The sequence below is a fragment of the Microtus ochrogaster genome, chromosome X (genome assembly GCF_000317375.1).
Source record: "Microtus ochrogaster isolate Prairie Vole_2 chromosome X, MicOch1.0, whole genome shotgun sequence".
NCBI lineage: Eukaryota > Metazoa > Chordata > Mammalia > Rodentia > Cricetidae > Microtus > Microtus ochrogaster.
In genome coordinates, this window is record NC_022026.1 from 16,745,815 (window position 1) to 16,763,341 (window position 17,527).

A 17,527-nucleotide genomic window follows, 5' to 3' on the forward strand; every position below is an offset into this window, starting at 1 on the left:
TATATATCCTTCCTTCTGCCAAGAAAGCTCTCCCAATCTTCTCATTTGTAATGAATTTTCTCCTCCCATACTCCCATAGCCCCTTTACTTGAGCTTCTCTTCTAGGGTTTCCTAGTGTCATCCTTATTACTGTTATTTATGTGCACGTCTGTCTCTTCATCCAGATTATGAGCTCCTGGAGGGCTGAAACTATGGTTTATTCAACTCTATCCCCCATGGACTGTGCACAAGGCCCCACACATCATAAGCACTCAATAACTGCTTGCTAAATTAAATTATTACTCAACATCACTGTTGTTGTGATTGGCATTCATTCATGTAGTCCATTTGCCTCTTAAGAGTCTCCTGCCAGGGCTCAAAAGTAAAGATGCATAAGTACAAAGAGATTGAATTTTCACAGTTGATGGTTAGGAACTTGTTTTTATTGAAAATAGACCAACAAACAGAGATGCTTTCTAAGGTCTTGCCAGCCAGCCAGAAAAGGTTATCAGCAGATTAAGAGGACTGTTCTCAAACGCCATCAAGTGTTGTTCAGTGTGACCAATGGGTAGAGAGCTTTGTGTGCCCATAAAAGCTGGCTTGAACACCACTTGGATTCATTCTGACATATGTCATATTTTCAAGAGAGGTGCTGAAAGCAGAGTCAAACAGCCAGTCAAAAGTGCCACTCAGCACGCTGGAATTGGCATTACATGAAAGTGTTAGTGAGCATCTCAGTGAACAAGGTTGCCCCCGGGTCTTCCCCGGGAGCTACTTGAAAAGCTGAGAAGTGCACTGGAGTTCTCATCACACAGCTGCATTCCCTCCATTCCACACCTCCACCACCACATGAGAGGTAGCTGGCCTCATGGGCACTTTGTAGTGACTACCTTCTAGCTGTCAGGGCGCATTGATCTTCAACAATCTAACGCTATCAATGGAAAACAACACATCTTTATGGACAGGCACAGTTAAGAATCCGTGCCATACAGTGACATTCCCCCACCCCTACCCCCAACACACACATACACCCCCAACACACACATACACCCTCAACACACACATGCACACACTGAACTGAGAGAATTGAGCATGGACCGACAAACCACGGTACCTGCAGTGCCAAAGGCAAGGTGTCAAGCAGGCTGGCAACATGCCAGTTATAACTGTGTGTCCTGGGTCTAGGTCTGGGCTAGTGGTAACCAAAATAGCCAGAGTATGTAACTTAGACCTCTAAAGCTTCTTTGTGGAACTTGGGGTTCTGGGAGGATAAGGAAGGGGTGGAGAAGGACTGAACAGACTGGCAGTTAAAAGCAACTGAATAAATGGTTTACTCAGGCCATACACAGTAAGAGTGCTGATGGTGCTTCGAAGAGAAAAAGCAGAAACATCCTTAAGGGTCAAGAAGATTTTGCTGGGGGAATACATTTTGTTTGCTTTTGGAGCTGGGAATAAATGCCAAGGTCTTGTGCATGAAAAGTAAAGTCTCTACCACAGTAGTCCACTCCTTTGGGGGAATGAATGCCTTAGAAGGTACATGAACCACAGAATAGCTATGAATGTGGCCCAACACAAAATCATAAACTTAAAAATTATGACATTTATCCAAAATAAAACCCCAAAATGCCAGAGTAGATTGATTAGTGATTGCTTGGTAGTGGGAATGGAGAATGACAGAAAATGAGCACAAAAATGTTTGGGGGGTAGATAAATTCAGTTAAAAAATCAAATTGTGGCAATGTTTATAGAATTCTGCTATATTAGTTAACTTGTCTCTTTGAGGGAAGAGGGTTTGTTTTTTATTGATTTTTATTTAAAATTTTGTTTTCATTACATACCAGCCCCAGTTGCTCCTCCTTCCCCTTCTCCCTCCCCCACCTCCCCCATGACACTCCCCTATCCGCTTTTGAGAGGGGGTAAGGCCTCTCTTGGAGAGTAACAAAGTCTGGTATACCAAGGTGAGGCAGGACCAAGCCCCTCTCCGCTATATCAAGGTTGAGCAAGGTGTCCCACCACAGGAAATAGGCTCTAAAAAGCCAGCTCATGCACCCAGGATAAGTCCTGGTCCCACTGCCAGGTCCCCTCCCCCAACAGATCAAGCCACATTCAGAGGGCTTGGTGAGGTCCTATGCAGGATCCCCAGCTGTTACTCCAGAGTATGTGAGCTCCCATTCGCTCAGGTCAGCTCTCTCTGTGGTTTCCCCATCATGGTCTTGACCCATTTGCTCATATGATCCCTGCTTCCTCTCTTTAACTGAACTCCAGGAGCTCAGCCCAGTGCTTGGCTGTGGATCACTGTATCTGCTTCCATCAGTTACTATATGTAGGTTCTATGATGACAATTAGGGTAGTCACTAATCTGATCATAGGACAAGGCCAGCTCAGGCACCCTCTCTACTATTGCTAGCAGTCTCAGCTGGTCTCATCTTTGTTGATACCTGGGAATTTCCCTAGCACCAGGTTTCTCCCTAACCCCATAATAGCTCCCTCTGTCAAGACATCTCTTCCTTTGCTCTCCCTCTCCCAACTTAGCTATCTTGAGCTCTCATGTTCCCATCCCCCATCCCCTCCCTTCTATCCCAGTCCCAGTTTACCCCAGAGATCTTAACTATTTCAACTTCCGGGGCCCTCCATTCATGTCCCTCTTAGAGTTCTCCTTTTTACCTAGCTTCTCTGGGGTTGTGGATTGTAGCCTAGTTATCTTTTGCTTTAGGTCTAATATCCACTTTTGAGTGAGTACATACCATTTTTTCTCTTTCTTTATCTGGTTACCTCACTCAGGATGGTTTTTTTTTCTAGTGTTATCCATTTGCCTACAAATTTCAAGATGTCATTTTTTCACTTCTGAGTAATACTCCATTTTGTAAATGTAGCACATTTTCTTTATTCTTCGGTTGAGGAGCATCTAGGTTGTTTCTGGCTATTACAAATAACTCTATGAACATAGTTAAGCAAGTGTCCTTGTGGTATTATTGAGCATCCTTTAGGTATATGCCCAAGAGTTGTATTGCTGGATCCTGAGGTATATTGATTCCCACTTTTCTGAGAACCCACCATACTGATTTCCAACGTGGCTGTACAAATTTGCACTCCCACCAGCAGTGGAGGTGTGTTCTCCTTACTCTCCATTCTCTTCAGCATAAGCTATCACTGGTGGTTTTTTTTATCTTAGCCATTCTGAGAGGTGTAAAAATCACTTTGATTTGCATTTTCCTCATTGCTAAGGATGTTGAGTAACTGCCTCAATGTCTTTCTGCCATTTGAGATTCTTCTGTTGAGAATTCTTTGTTTAGATATATACCTCATTTTTAATTGAATTATTTTGTATTTTGTTGTCTATATTCTTGAGTTCTTTTTATATTTTGGAGATCAGCCCTCTGTTAGACGTGGTGTTGGTGATGACCTTTTCCTATTCTGTAGGCTGCCACTTTGTCTTCTTGACAGTGTCCTTTGCCTTACAGAGCTTTTTGGTTTCAGAAGGTCCCATTTGTTAATTTTCGATCTCAGTGTCTGTGCTGCTGGTGGTATATTCAGGAAGTGTTCTCCTGTGCCCATGCGTTAAAGGCTACTTCCCATTTTTTCTTCTATCAGCTTCAGTGTAAATGGGGTTTATGTTGAGGTCTTTGACCCACTTCGACTTGAGCTTTGTGCATGGTGGTAAATATGGATCTATTGGCATTCTTCTACATGTTGATATCCAGTTATGCTAGCAGCATTTGTTAAAGATTCTTTTTTGTCCATTGTATATTTTTGGCTTCTTTGTCAAAATCATAGGTGTTCATAGGTGTGAGGATTAATGTCAGGGTCTTCGATTTGATTCCATTGGTCCATGTATCTGTTTTTATGACAATAACAAACTGTTTTTTATTACTATAGCTCTATAGTAGAGCTTGAAGTCAAGGTTGGTGATATCTCCAGAATTTCCTTTATTAGACAGTATTGTTTTAGCTATCCTGGGTTTTTTGTTTTCCCGTATGAAGTTGAGTATTGTTCTTTTGAGGTCTGTGAAGAATTGTGTTGGAATTTTGATGGGCATTGCATTGAATCTGCAGATTGCTTTTGGTGAGACTGCCATTTTTTACTATGTTAATCCTACTGATCCATAAACATGGGAGAGCTTTTCATCTTCTGATTTCTTTCCCAATTACTTTCTTCAAAGATTTAAAATCCTTGTCATACAGGTCTTTCACTTGTTTGGTTAGAGTTACCTCAGGATATTTTATGTTAATTGTGGCTATTGTAAAGGGTGTTGTTTCTCTGATTTCCTTCTCAGCCTGAGGGTTTGTTTTTTGATTCATAATTTGAGGGTACAGCAATCCATCAATGCAGAGAAGTCCCAGTATTAGGTGTTTGAAGTTGCTGCTCACATCACATTCACAGTTTAGAAGCAGAAGAGGATGAAGATTAGTGCTCAGCTCTCCTCTCATTTTTGAATTTATTTTTATTTTATGTGCATTGGTGTTTTATCTGCACATATGTTAAGAGTGTCAGGTCTCCTGGAACTGGAGTTAGAGGTAATTTTCAGCTGCCATTTGAACGCTGGGAATTGAGCCCAGGTCCTCTGGAAGAGCAGCCAGTGCTCTTAACTGCTGAACCATCTCTCTAGTCCCATCTCCTATTTTTATTTACTCTGGGATCCCAGTCCACAGAGTGGAGCTGCTTACAGTTAAGGTGGGTTTCCCCACTCAATGAACCTAATCCATATGATTGCTGACATGCATACCTAGGGGTTTATCTTCTAGATCCTATCATGTCAACAATCAATGGCATTTGTCTACATTTATGTAAAACCCTTGAAATACATATTTTAAAATTAATTAAAAGTTAAAAAATTTAAAAGGAAAAAGGACTTTTGCTCTTTGGAAGGAACATGAAATGTGTCAAACAGGGAAAGCCTTTTCTAATTATGCAAACTAAACTACCTAGAGATCTCTGTGTATCTCATACCCACTCAGTTTTGTGAATGAAGAAGAATGGAGGAAATCGGTTGGTTCCTTTGGCATTTTTAGCTTTGTGCAGAGAGTGAGCACAAATGGGACAGACCTGTAGAACTGTTAATGGGGCACACAATGTGTTACCCAATAGAGAGCTGTCACTTTTGCAGATGGTCCAACAAGTGTCTCTGGCCAGCCAGTGGGACAGAGTTATTAGAGCCTGGTGAACACTGGTATCCAGAAGACATACTCTAACTTTGGTTTCTGACCAGAAAATAAAGAAAACAAGGACCATGATACAATTTAGGCAATAACTGCCCATTCAGATATTAGGAGAACGATGCCATCATTTATTAGCCTTCATGGTCCCTTGGCATCTTCTGAGGGCAGCTTCCATCTGTTATGCTTTAACAGTTTGCATGGTACTAGCCATCTACTTGGGAAACTGAGAAGGAAATCAGGAAGGAAACTCTAGCTTATTCACAGAAACAGTGCTTTTCCTGTATCTTGGATGAGAGACAAGAGATGGTGACTGATTTCCTGCTCTTCTCAAGGGAATAGTTTATAATCCTCTAAAGCAAGCAAGCAAAAAAACAAAAACAACAACAACAAAAAAAAAGAATTGGCTTTCTCACCCAACAGTCCCTGAGGAAAGTACCATGAAAGACCAGTAAGTTATTATATTTGTATAATTAAATCTGTCAATTTAGTAAAGATAATGTTTGCCTCTGCCTCCAAGGTCTTTAACAAAGTCCCACTTCACCAGCTGGGCTGATCCTAGGCAATGGCCTCAAGTACAACTGGAGGTTTGCCTAAGGCTTACTTTCATACTTAATTGTCCACAGAAATCAGGAACAATGAAAATGCTATTGCCTTTTAAAACAATAGGACTACCGAGGGAGACCTGCCAGTGAGTGGGTGTCTGAACTTTCTGCATCCTACTCCATTGTGAAGGATTTCCCTTGTGCCTTTTGATGTAATGATCCATATTGACTTGAAGAACTACAATCTCTGATCTCTAAATTTTCTTTGCAGTAAGTCAGAAGTGAAAAACAGGAGTCTGTTGACCATGAGCATTATCAGGGGAGAATTCCACAGCCTCTAATCTACCTTTGATGTGCTTTGGGGAGACCACGGGCTTGACTCACTACATTCTAGGTTCAGCATTCCCCGTCTGTACCTGTAATTTTCAGATTCCCTTAAGAGCAGAAGAGCACCATGTTTTTAAACTGTCCTTTCTTTCTTGACTTCCTTTTGACTATCAGGAGAGTGACAAATGAAAAGACTTCGTTTCTACTTATACAAAATAGAAAAGTTAAGAGGCCAAACTCTTAACTTGGTAGAATAACCCTGGGCAAGCTTCGCCACTGCATGTGTCATTTCTTCATTTGTAATATCTGGGTAATTGAACTAATTTCACTAAGGTCCCTAGGAACTAAAAGGACTTTGGAAATTATAAATGGTTGAAAATTACTGCCTGTGTTACAGGGATTTGCATTTTTTATGCATCCACTCAATTGAATGTGACATGGTCTTTATTTCTGTCTTACACATACATGAGAGGCACTAAGGTGTGTTTGATAGACTCTAGGTTCAAATCACTACTTTGCATCTTACGTGCTGTGTGACCTCAAGTAGGTTGCCTGACCATTCTAATGTTGTTTCGTTATTTGCAGCATGGGAATGATAACAACTTACATGGCCCTGCTGGTCATCATAATAGATAATCACAGGAGAATGCCATGATCTATTGGGAACACACCTCTAGCTTAATATGTAAGGGGCTCTTCTTTCAATGAGAATGTCAACTGAACTTCAGTCTACTGTGCAGAATGACTAACATCCTTTATAAATAAATGCTTTGAATATTTCATTTATATTTTAATAAATAAATGTTGCCGGAAGATCAGAGAGTAAAATAACCACCCTTGTCAGCCTTCCAGACCAGGCAGTGCTGACACAACTTTAATCCCCATAGTCACACTAGTTGCCATAGAAACTGGGCAGTAGTAGTGCATGCCTTTAATCCCAGCCCTAGAGAGGGATATAAAACAGGAGGAAACAGCTCTCAGACACAGTCTTGTTGGAAGGAGGCCACTAGTTAGTTCCTGGCTGCTTGGCAGTTCAGACCTGAAATAATCACAAAGAAACTCTATTAATTAAATCTCTGCTTAGCCCATTTACTCTAGCTTCTTATCGGATAACTCTTATATCTTAATTTAGCCCATTTCTAGTAATCTGTATATCACCATGTGGCTGTGGCTTACCAGTTAAAGTTTCCTCTGTCTATCTCCAGAGGGGCTACATGGCTTCTCTCTGACTCCACCTTCTTACTCCCAGCATTCAGTTTATTTTTCCCCACCTAGCTAAGTTCTACTCTGCTGTAGGAAGTCTTACAGCCAGTGGTTACCTGATGGAGGAAGGTCATTGGTTAAAAAATAAAGAAACTGCTTGGCCCTCATAGGTTAGAACATAGGTGGGTGGAATAAACAGAACAGAATGCTGGGAGGAAGAGGAAGTGAGCTCAGACTCGATAGCTCTCCTCTCGGGGGCAGATGCGATGAAGCTCTGACCCAGGATGGACGTAGGCTAGAATCTTCCCGGTAAGCACACCTTGGGGCGCTACACACATTAATAGAAATGGGTAATCAAGATATAAGAATTAGCCAGTAAGAAGCTAGAGCTAATGGGCCAAGCAGTATTTATATGAATACAATTTGTGTGTTGTTATTTCGGGGCATAAGCTAGCCAGGTGGCTGGGAGCCAGGCTGTGGGAAGAGGCCCGCAGCACCCACAACAGTTCCCAGCTCACTGGGGCATGGCCTCTATGTTGAACATGGGTCTGTCCTCTTTTCCGGCTGCAGAATTCAGTTTCTGATCTCCTTTTTAGCAGAGGATTCTGATTTGTGAGTCTATCCCTAAAAAAACAACTGTTTATTTCTCAGTTCTGAGCCAGTGTGGGATTTCTTTTAAGTGTCCTTCCATACTACCCTATCAGGCCAAGCCAGTTTTCTTTATTAACCAATGGTATTCATAGCATACAGAGGTGAATCCTACATTACAGTCTCATTCTGAGATTCATGGAAGCAGGATCGCCATTTCAGACTGAGGTAGAGATTAAGAGCTAGTGACTGGCTGCTTTGCTTTTCTGGTCTTCAGGTTGAACCTCAATATATGTCTCTGGGCTTTTATTAATCATGAAACAATATTCTTGATTCAAACCATTATTTAGCAATTATATTTTAAAGATCTTGAACTGGAGAGGTGGCTCAGTGGGTAAAGGTGCTTGCTATCAAGTCTGATGACCTGACTTCGATTACCAGGCCTCATATGGTGGAAGGAGGAAACCAAATTCACAGAGTTGTCCTCTGACCACCACTTGCGTCCTGTGGCAGCTGAACACACAAAATAAAAACATAATAAGAGTCTTAAAAAATCCTTTTTTTCTTTTTAAGATTTTGTTTTTATTCGTAAGTGTGTGTGTGTGTGTGTGTGTGTGTGTATGTGTGTGTGTGTGTTTGTACACGCACGTGCCCACATGTGACACTTGTATGGTAGTACCTAAGGAGGCTAGAAAAGGATTTTGGATCTCTGGCTGGGTGTTGGAAAACAAACTCTGATCTTCTGCAAGAGCAGCAAATATTCTTACACTCTTAATCATCTTTTTAGCCCCAAGTTTATTTTTTTTTGAGGCAGGATTTCATGTATTCTAGGTAAGTCTTGAACTCACTATGTATTTGAGAACAACCTTGAACTCCTGATCCTCCTGCCTCCACATCCCAAGTAAAGGTGCCACCAATCCTGGCTTAAGACGGGAATAATTTGTAAGTGTCCTTTGTTTCCATGGGATAAGTGGTTGATTTTGGCGCATAGTTCTCTGGGTTTCAGTCTATGCTTGGCTACATTGTTTCTGGGCCAGTGCTAAGGCGGAGCACCAAAGGAAGACATGCTGGGACACTGCTGTTTATTTCATAGCAGCCAGGAAGCAGAAACAGAATAGATGGAAGGGGTCAAAACTGAAAAATTGTCCTTAAAAGGCATGTCTCCCTTGTCCTACTTCCTTGGGTCAGCCCTGTTTCATAGTTCCACCAATTCCCAGTAGTCTATTTAAGATCTGAATCAGTCAGTGGGATCAAACCACTCAATATGTCAGAGTCTAATCATGACGCCGTCATCCCTGGGAGTACCCTCATAAACAGAAGCTCAGGTGTGATTTACCTTAGGCACTTCTCAACCCAGTCAATTTAACAGGCAAGGTTAGCCATCACAGGGTAGATGGGAGGATTCTATGAAATGAACTAAAGTCTAGGCTTCAGCCAGTGTTTCCCAATTAACAGGTATCCAATAAATGAGAGCTGGTATTTATAGAAGAAAATCAGGCTAAAATACTATCCTTTCTAGCATTATCTAATACTGAATCCCTTTTATGTTAGGTAAAAATGCTAGCATGTTATCAAGCATAATGTCTAGGACAAAATGTGGAACAGCCAAGTCTCCCTGCCAAATATGCTGTATATCCAGAGAAGAGACAGACTTCAAGATGTTCTGTGTGACTTAAAAAGCCCCCTGCTTACCAGTTTACAAGTGGAGACAGAGGAATGCTGCCGAAAAGCAATGGCAGGAAACCGTCTGTTTCTATGCCTTCTAATTCTTTTTGTTCCCAATGAATACACATAAAAAGTTAGGTCTTATCACTGAATTCACAAAAATTCTGTGGCAAACATTTTCTGTTCCTGCAGTGCATCTGGAACAGCTGACTTTATCTAAGTGTCTTTCATTTTTTACATTCATCTTCTCTGTTCTCAGACTGTTGGACGCTTTGACGAGGAACCCTAGTTTCCCTCTTTGATGAGGGGTTTTGATAATGAGACTCTGCATTGAAGGTATGTGTCATCTCTGACATGGTACATTTAGAAGGATGTCCCAGGAATTTCCACGATTTTGAAAAATGGTGTTTCCTTAGGAAAAGTCCTTGTAAGAGAGGGTTACGTTCACCTTTACTTGTTTAATCACAGCAGATACTTTGGGAAATCACTGGGAATAATTAACTCATTCTGGATAACACGTGCTTAGCTAATTGGGCTGAAACCCAGGGTTGGTTAGCAAGTTGGCGGAGTGCCAGGTAGCAGGTGTCTGTATAGAGTCAGCCCTGATTCTTTTTTCAAAAGGAGGAAGGTCTATGCATGTTTTGTTTTTGAGAAAGTTTGCTTAGATTTTACCCCTCTCCCACCCTCATTTTCAAATGAGGACAAAAAAATTTGTTCGTCCTAAAGTAAAGATTATTTCTCTTTTATGTGGTTTTATTTTTTCCTCCAACCAATTTCAGTCTGGTTTTTAAAAAGATCACTGCAAGTATCTCTTTGTCTTTATAACTTATTTTATTTTTTTTTATCATAGGCACACAACCCAAGATTATTTTATGAAGCTTTACGTTAAGGCCTATGAACTAATTTTTTTGTTGTTAGAGATAATATTTCTGAATATATTCCCCATTGTTTACACTTCTGAATTACAATATAATTTTTATCTCTGGGCTAACTTGTAGTTTAGCTGTGCAAGCAGCAAATTTACATTCCATTCACTTTCCTTCATCTAACTATAAAGTTTCCACTTATCAGAAGCCCTCCAAGGGAGGTTAAAGAAGGTCAGTGATGAGTCCAAGGGTATTCAGCAGGATTTCTGGGTCTCAGTAAGAGGGGAACAACATTCCCAACATACCACTGATAAACGGGCATCTCTGAATATGCATTTGAATCCCTGCCCCCCGGGGGGCATTTGGATAAACACTTGCTTGAGTCTAAGAAGAGAGGCTTTCCCTGCACCCAAGCAAATTGGAGCTTGAGAAACTTTCCCATGAGTTTCCGGAATGTTGCTTCAAAGAATAGAATCCCACTTCAACTGGCAGTATAAGGACTGGAGGAGTCTCACTAAACTGAAGGGCAGGAAGTGAGAAGACACTGAAAAGGAAGGCACCGTTCTTTGTCTTTTTCTCTCTGTTTTCTCACCTCTGCATCCTCAGCATCTCCGCTTGGTCTATTGAAAATATGAAAAAGAAAAAAAAAGTCATTTTAGAAAAACTACTGGTGGCTTACACTGTCCTCTTGTAAGAAAGCAAAGAGGGTCTTCCTTTATTCCTCCAGCTCTGACTCTTAGGATGCTTCAAAGTTTCAAATCACTCTTAGAAAACACTCTAATAATTAGGTGCTAGTTTTCGTCGAGGGTATAATTTTATCGGCATGTCTGATATCAGGAGTCTCACTGATCAGTATTTGTGGGCGACCCCTTATTCAATTAGCAGGATTGGAAATGTTGTGGCCCATGAAAAGAACTGCATCTTGAGTCTCTCTCTAGCACCCTGGCAGACATCCATGGCCACAATTCTCCCTTGCTGTTCTCAGAGTTGGCCTCAAAATTCTTCTCTAATGACTGGATAAACAAATGTTGCCTACCCGCACAATAGAACACTATTCAGAATTAAAAAGTATGAGATCCAGAGATATACTATATTGTAAATCAACTCTGAAAACATTGTGCTAATGAAAGAAGATAGTTACTTCAAAGTCAGATAGTGTATGATTTTCATCTATATGAAATGGCCAGAATAGGTGAAAATATTTTTATTACCCTTGTGCTAGGGTGTGAAAACCAGGACTTGACAGCTGAGCTATTTTCCTTAGTCCCAAGAACAGTTCATATATAGAGACAGAAAGTTGACCAATCATAGGTTAAGAAGGAGATTTGATGGGAAGTAACATTAAAGGTTGGTGGTCTATTTAGAGGGTGACAAAAATGTCTTCAATTAAATTGTAGTGCTATGCATTGTTCCGTGACTAAACTAAAACCACTATGTTGTAGAGTTTGCTTCTCTTTTTTTCTTTGGTATCCCCCCTCCCAAGACAGTGTTTCTCTGTGTAGCCCTGGCTATCCTGGAACTTGCTCTGTAGACCAGGATGTCCTCCAACTCAGATCCGCCTGCCTTTGCCTCCCAAGTGCTGGAATTAAAGGCGTGTGCCAGTGCCCAGCTAACGTGAATACTTTTTAAAGGGGTGAATTTTATGATATGTGAATTATATCTCAGTTTTATTTTTTAAACTTGTAATTTTATTATTTTTATTTTAAATTTTTTAAATTTAAATTTATTTTTATCCTATTCTTCTCCTCTAAGTATTTCCAGACTATTTCTCCTTAGCTGCCCACCCAACTTTAAGTTCTTTCTTTAAACAAAAACCCAATACAGCTAAAGCCCCAAACCCAAGAAAACAAAATAAAACCATACACACACCCCAAAACAACAAACTATAAACAAATACAAGTACACACACACACACACACACACACACACACACACACAAAACTGTGGAGTTCACTATATGTTGTCTAATTATTCCTGAATATGAGGCCTGCCCTGAAATGGTTAATATACTCAGATATACTCTATTGGAGAAAACTGGTTTTCCCACTCCTAGAAGGTTTAAGTAACAGTTCAGTTGTTAACCTTTACCCTATTGGCTAGGTTTTCATTCATTCCTTTCTTTAAAATATGGTAAGATAAGACAAAACATTGAAGTTGGACAAGACAAACTGACAGCAGGAACAGAGTCCAATAGAAAGCACGAGATGCAGCGAACCATTCATTGGCACACCCAGGAATCACATAAAAACATCAAACCAGAATGCATGATGTAATGACAGAGGACCTGGTCCAGACTACCGCAGGCCCTGTGGTTGCTACTTCAGTCTCTGTGAGTTCATAGGAGCTTTGCTCAGTTGATTTAGAGGGCCTTATTCTCCTGGTGTCCTTCTTCCCTTCTGGGTCTCATACTCTTTCTGTCTCTCCTTGCACGGGATTCCCTAAAACCTGAAAGGAGGGATTTGATAGAGACATCCCTCATTTAGTGCTGAGTGCGCCAAGATCTCTCACTCTCTGTGTGGTGTCGGGCTATAGATGTCTGTATTTGTTCCCATCTGTTGTAGGAACAAGCTTCTCTGTATATCTCAAGTTTAAAAAAGAAGAAAACATTCATTGACATGGCACTTGAAGAAACTACCAGTCATGGAATCGGCATGTGTCTTAAAATCTGAAGCTTTACTATTTAGTTTTTTTGAGTTCACCCATGTGTATGTGGCCGTGATTATGCAGGAGTGGATTATGCAATCACAGAAATTCAGCCTTTGCTTCTGTCATCATGTATCATCACCATTTCTTCCTCTATACTTGTTGAAGTCTTCCAGTACAAATAGAATGTCCTCTTGGACATTTCCCTCATTCCTTCACCTCTGTAATCACCACAGGTCAACTCATTTTCCTTTCTCTAGAATTCATCTAACAAAGTTGTGAATTACTGCTGCTCTAATTAGCAATGTGCTACTCTGGGTTTTTGTGTTGACTGTGTTGCTCATCTGTCCACACAAAACTTTCCCAAGAAAGCATGGTACCAGCCCTTAGGATTACTATAGGCTACTAGAAAAAGAAAGATAATAATTCACTATAACCTCATTGTTCAAATTAGATACTAGGACAAGCAGGCTTGGAGAAGAAAATGAGTAAAGAAGTATCACAGAAGAGGTGACATCTGGGAATAGCCTGAATATTTGAATAAGATGTCTCAAGGTGAGTTAGGAATTATAGGCCTCTATGATCCCAGCATGTGGTATGTGGAGGCAGAAGCATCAGGAGTTCAAGGTCATCCACATCTGTGTATGTGGCCAGTTTAAGACCAGCCTGAGCTACCTGCAACTTTGTCTCAAAACCAGAAACACAACAAACAAAAAACACTAACACCAAGGAAAAAGGCTTCTCTAGATGGAAAAACAATCTATGCTGCTCTAGGGAGAGAAGTGGTCTTGAGCATCTCTGGGGGAGGGTTCATCATTTTGCCGGCTTTCTGAGATGGAGCAGGGTTTGAAGAGGATGCAGGAGGGGGCTTGGAGTGGAGCTTCTACCGGAATAGTAACTGAGTTGAGGTTGAGTCCAGTCTGAACTATATGAGCCCTGCCTCAAAAAGACATAAACAACGACAGCAATAAACTAGAAAGAAAAAAAAATGAAAGGAAGGAAAGGCTGACACAACCAAAAGCGACTATTGACTGTGTAGGGTCAGAGTTGCCACTTCACCCCACCTGACACCTGTCCCAATATTTGGGAATCAAAGATACTTGGAGTCTCTACTTCAGACACCGGAGCCGCTGTCAGTGCAGGCTAATCTGTACACAGGAACCTAGAACTCACTCCGTCAATGCCCACCTTGTACACATAGACCCATCAAAGCAGCAAGTACATGTGTGCCCTGCCCCCAGAGTTGTGGATATATAGACTTTACATTTCTTTTACTTGTTTCTTATTGTATGCATATGTGGAGGCTGTGCATTCCTGCTTCAGTGTGTGTGTGAGATGGTCAGAGGACATCTAATAGGATTTAGTTCCCTCCCTTCCATATGTGGGTTTCAGAGGTAGACCTCGGGTCACCAGACTTGATAACAAGTACCTTTATGTACCCATCCATCTTGGTGGCCCAGATGATAGTTTTTAACAAAAGTGGAATGATTGCATTTTTTATTTTAATTACACTTTGCATGGAATTGATTGCAAAGGTTTGCCCCCAAAGTGAGGATATTGCTGCAATGCAGACATGAACATAGTTGTGACTGCCTGCAGAGATTAAGCAGAATAAAATGATATGACTATATCTTTACTGGAAATTGAAAAAGAAAAGTATTGGAAACTCAGGTTAGAACAGTGGCTCTTAGGGGTACCGTTTGGGAACAGTTAAGTCCACTAACCTGTAGTCTGAAGATCAGGGGAAAGATGGAGCTTTAAGTCAGAGGGTGGGGGTAGGTCTAGTATATGCAGCCATGGATCTGGAGGAGCTCCCGGGAGGAGGAAGTGGGCATGAGGACAAGAGTGCAAGCCTGGCCAGATTCATAGAATGTACAGGAATCAGCTTTGTGAATTTTGTTTACTTCAAAAGAAGCAAGAAATATCCGTTTATGGTCTGTGTGAGTGTCCCTCCCAAATTCTTTATGTTGAGAACATAATCCTCAACATGGTGGTTTAAGAGATGTGACATTTGGAAGTGATTAGGTCCTAAGGGTGGAGCCTTTGTGACAGATTAGCACTGCTAGGAAAGACTCAAGGGAGCTTGTTTGTCACTTCAGCCATGGGAGCACACAGTGAAAGCCTGTCCTCTGTGATGGAGAAAGCCGCTCTTAACATAGTCAGTATACCGTGGCCTTCATCTTGGACTTTCCAGAGTCCAGAACTGGGAGTCATAGAGTTTTATTGTTGATGAGCTGACTAGTTTACTTTTTGTCGTTAATATTAGCCTAAGCAAACTAAGACAATCCCCATACTAAAACAGCAATCCCCAACCAACTTTGGGAGGTCACTAAAAATACATTAGCTAGGTATGGTGGCTTACACCTGGAATCCTAACAGTCCTGAGACTGAGATAAGGGAACCAAGAGTTCAAGGCCAGCCTGGGCAATACTGTGAGACTTGTCTCAATCATACAAACATACAATAAAAGAAACAGTGCAGTTTGTGGTCAGATATTTTTCTTTTCCTTCTTGCCCATTTTGGGGATACAAAGGTTTTGATTTTTGTTGTGTTTTCTGAGTTAGTATAGTGTTGTCTCAGCAGAGCAATTGTCTGTTTAAAGCAGAAGTTCCCCCTCCACCCCCGTTTTGACAAGTGCCACTGTAACTAAGGAAAAACTGTTATGCCAAAGAGATGATTAGCATCTTTTTGAAAGATGCCTAGAAAATATTAAGGAGACATTTAAAAATTTTAGGTGGTTATAAGAAGTTTACTGTAAAGTCATGCAAATGTGTTTATATAGTTCATTATTTACTCCTAAGAAATTTCCTTAATAGGTAAATTCTATCAAAATAATCGCAAAAGCATTCGATCCCCAAAAACCACAAAAGAGATTTCATATTCTGTTTTCTCAAATTGTGAAGGCCCCAACATGTGATTCTTGAGATGGGGCTTGTTAAAGGCAACAAAAATATTAAGTTCTTCTGATGTCGTGAAAAAGGAGCAGTCAAATTGGGTCTTTGCATTTAGTCTTCTGTTTAGTCCCCAGACCACCTGTTGGCATCAATTTCCCTTGCAAATGCCTTAAAGTTGGGGTAGTGGAGTCGCCTGCTGCTGTTTTGTCCAGGATGAGTTTTTTAAAGGCTCTGTTCATCCAAAGGCACCCAGGCTGCTTTTAGGATTCTTTTTTCAATTTTCCTATTACACCATTCTTCTGGGAGGGCCTCCTGGACCCTGGGAAACACCCAATTCGTATTTCCTAGTAATATCTGTGAGCACACACATATACACGTGCAGCCTATTTTGCCATCGCATTAGGGAAAAATCTAATTGCTAACATTTTACTAAACATTTGTAAAACAAGCAGACCATGTTAGATTTTCTATTCAACAGACTAGCCAGTTTTGAATAGTGTCTAGGACCCTAATTTATGCCCTGGGTGCTCTAAGAGGACTCACACTTGCTATATAAACAATGTCAAAGTAGCAGTCTTCTGAGATGCATACTCTAACTTCTAATTTAATTTCAAAAGCACAAATACTCGTCTGCTCTACATCCTCTTGAAACAGAGATAAATCAAATTATGATAAACTTTCAACAGCAAAACCTTATAATTAAGTCATGTGGTTGGTTATGTGTTGGCGAATTAGGGCGGTGTGATAAATAACCAGACCAGCTCAAGAATAACAGTTATATTTTAATAGTTGAAAGAGGGAAACTCATGCTACAAGAGTGGGAGGTCCGATGTCCCATATGTCCGGCAGGCACCATGCAGAGAGAGAGGGGCGAACCTGGATCTCCCAGTATTTCTACTTGGGCCCTAGGTAGCCACACCCTAATTGATAATTACCCTATCATCTCCCCCTTTTGTCTAAACAAGATCGATCCAAACCCAATACAACTATATACAATAGGAGCCGATACCAAATATAAAATTACAAACAATAAACAATATTAAGCAAGGAACGCATAACAAAAGTTTTATTAAGCATTCTATTTCAAGGAGTCTAAATATTGTATTGAAATTAAGCTTAGCTAAATCATGGGGAGAGTAGCTACAATTATCTAATCTTTAACTCCATCGAAGATCTGAGAAGGGAAACAATATTACTTGAGTGAACAGGAAGCGCAATCGAGAAACTTCCAAAATGTGTAACAAATGACAGAGACAACTGACTACCTGGGCAATCACTGCAATATGGTAAATATATATGCCAGCATCAAAACCAGAGTGTCCAGCTCCAGGCCACAGTTTTCCTTCTTTATCAGCATCTGCTTTGCTGTATGGACTACCTTTCCTGCTGGAAATGATGAGGTTGTGAGGTGACTATGCAAAGTTTGGGTCTGGGTGGTACAAGGTGAAGGAACGAGTATTTCCACACACTGTGGTAGTTAGCTTCCCTTGGCTATGACAAAATACTTGCGACAGATAAATGAAAGGAAGAAGGATTTAGTTTGACTCTCTGGTTCAGGTTTTAGTCTGAGATAGCCTGGCTCCATTACCTTTGGTTTTAAGAAAAAGAGAGAGAGAAAGAGAGAGAGAGAGAGAGAGAGAGAGAGAGAGAGAGAGAGAGAGAAA